Source organism: Tiliqua scincoides, chromosome 3 (genome assembly GCF_035046505.1).
Source record: "Tiliqua scincoides isolate rTilSci1 chromosome 3, rTilSci1.hap2, whole genome shotgun sequence".
Classification (NCBI taxonomy): domain Eukaryota; kingdom Metazoa; phylum Chordata; class Lepidosauria; order Squamata; family Scincidae; genus Tiliqua; species Tiliqua scincoides.
The window spans coordinates 108,188,479-108,191,261 of record NC_089823.1 but is presented as its reverse complement, the minus strand read 5'-3'; the positions used below and the strand labels follow the sequence as shown (position 1 = coordinate 108,191,261).

Here is a 2,783-nt window from a genome sequence, read left to right as displayed (position 1 = left end):
GCACAAAGGCATCCAGTGCCTCATTGTCCGGGAGCAGTTGGTCCTGACCTTGTCAATTTACATGCTGCCCAGCAGCCGGCTTGAAGGAGAATTCTTCCAAGGCAGCACTCAGTTCTATATATGGTTCCCCATTCAGCTAGGGATGCCCACGAAGCAGCTCGCTTCCATGCATATGTGCCTTGTAGTTGCAACGAGACACATTAATTTAGCAATGTGCAAAAGCAATGCCAAATATTATTCCTAGAAATACAGCCTAGGTCTGCTTCATTGCAATTTCTAGTTCTTTCTTACATTCAGTTCAGTAGGGAAAAAAATCTTTTTGTAGTTTTGACCTTCTACAGCAGCCCTTAAGCTCAACTGATGACATCTGTTTTGTTCAGCGAATGTTACACGCGAAGCAAACAATTTTAATTGGGAGGCAATGCATTCCCAAAGGTTTTCCTCCACTGTTAAATGTGGGATTTTTGGGTTTTCTTACCCAGCCATCTAGAAAATGCTATGATATATAAGAAACCCAGTGGTATCTTGAACTGAGCACTTCTGTAAAGTGAGAATTTTGTAGTAGATGATCTCCTGCTGCTATACATTTTGTTTTTCATAAATGGCCAGTATCCTGGACAGTTGACCAGTCACGCTGCAAACAAGGAACTTGCAGGAATGCTCAAGTGCCCCCTAAAGTGCCAATGCACTTGGCAATGTGCTGCCAATGCACACACAGATTTATACATCTAAGGTTCCAATCCTAACGAAGTACTGCCTGCAAGGTGTAGTGGTGCTAGCACAGGCTTCACTGCATTGTGTGGGCAGTTGCATACAGTGCAGGGGTGGAGAGGTAAGTAAAAATATTTTTTTACTTATCCTTTTCCATGCCCACATGACCTCTGATGGGTCTACTTAGATCTGCAAAAACTATTACCCGGGCAGCAACTGTTTCCCTGCACATGCCTGATCTCATTTGATCTCAGAAGCTAAGCAGGGTCAGGCCTGGTTAGTACTTGGATGGGAGACCTCCTGGGAATACTGGGTGTTGTAGGCTTATACCATAGTCTTTCGAGACTGAAGGTTGCCAACCATTACCCGGGCACCCCCCCCCCCCAAAGAAGGACACAAGACAGAGACTTGGGATGATTGTAATTTATTGAATTAGTAAAAATAACCTGCAGCAGGGAAAAATTAAGCTAGAAAAAACCCCAAAGTTTGCTGGCCCCTAAGAGCTTGGGGGAAAACGGCACTAGCAGTTCACCTCCCCTCAGACTCTATGGATGTGATATCCCAAATCCAGGCATCGCCCCATCAGAGACAGGGTTAGCCTATTTCAGCCAACCCCAGCACTGACCCACACAGGCTAACCCATGAGTTGGCCCTTGCTTAACTAGCCAGGGGGCTCTCCAGCCAGACTCACCAACCCAGACATGTGTTGTCAGAGCAGTCCTGGCTCACCCCCTGACCTTGCTTACCTCCGCATGCACACCACCCCTATTCCTGGCTACCCAGTCAGCATGCCATCTGCCACACTGGAGGTTAGCCTAGCACTTAACCCCACTGCTGGCCCCAGCAACAGCCATGCCATGCCCTTAATCGATCTGGTAGCCAATGGGTTGCCTCGATTTTCCCACCTCTGCCCCGAGCCCATCTGGGGAGGCTGTTCAAACAGCACCGGGACTCTAGGTGCCCCAGTGCAATTTTGCTGGCAGAAGTCCAAACTGTCCTTGGGTGGCTTGTCTAGGATGAAATGGTGATCAGGATATCAGCAGAGAAGGCTCCACCAATACCTGCCACCATTTGCCCACAGCATGCCTCCCTGAGACCTCAGTCACCGCCGCAATCCACCCACCTCCATCCTGCCTAACCACTGTTCCACCAGTGGCTTACCAGCTCTGGTGGGTGCAGCAGGCTGCAGCAGTGAGTCTGCAGAGCTACCACCTTATTGAGGCAGCATACACAAAATGCCTGCCAATGGAGCACTGCAGACCAGAATTAAAATTTATCTTTCGTTTTAGTAACACACAAACATCAATTTTTTTTTCATTATGTTTTTCATCAATTTTTTCATTTGGGAGGGAGTGGGAGAGATTAAAACAATGGATGACTTGATGGTTTATTGAGTATCATCGACACTCATGGCCCTGTATAGGGAATGAAAAGGCAGGTCCCTATCCCTAACATTCACCATCTAAGATAAAATTGATCGATTTCAGCAATTTCGATCCTGCTTTTCCAAAATGCAAAGCAGCACAATGTGACTAACTAGCAAAAATATAAAAAGCCAATGAATAAATTCAAATATTTATTTTCTCCAATGAAGCGATCCAGTCTTCTTTCCACCAAGATGTTTTGCATTGGACATAAATGCAACACGTAAGTTCACAAAAGACATCATGAGTCATTATCTTAAGACTGTAAGACAGGGGTGTCCAAACATTTTGGCAGGAGGGCCACATCATCTCTCTGACACTGTGTCAGGGGCCAGGGCGGGGGAAAAAGAATTAATTTACATTTAAAATTTGAATAAATTTACATAAATGAATTTATTAGAGATGGAACTTATATGAATGAATGAAGGTCTTGTAGTAGCTCAAGGCCTCTAAAAGGCCTTGCACAAAGCAAGGCCAGCCTTTCCTTCTCTTATACTGCTGCATCACAGACGTGAAACAGCAAGTAGTGGAGGGAACCCTTGTCCCACAGCTCAGGTGAGAGGTCAAACAGTCGTCCTCACGCTGAGAGCAGTTGCGTTGGGCCAGCACAGGCTCCAGCAAGTCTCTGGAAGGCCAGAGGCTCATTGG

General features: G+C 46.3%; 1 pseudogene; it reads left to right on the top strand.

Moving 5' to 3' along the window:
- The first annotated feature begins 919 nt into the window (after nucleotides 1–919).
- LOC136646800 (5S ribosomal RNA) lies at nucleotides 920–1,036 on the top strand (annotated as a pseudogene).
- Nucleotides 1,037–2,783: the final 1,747 nt, after the last annotated feature.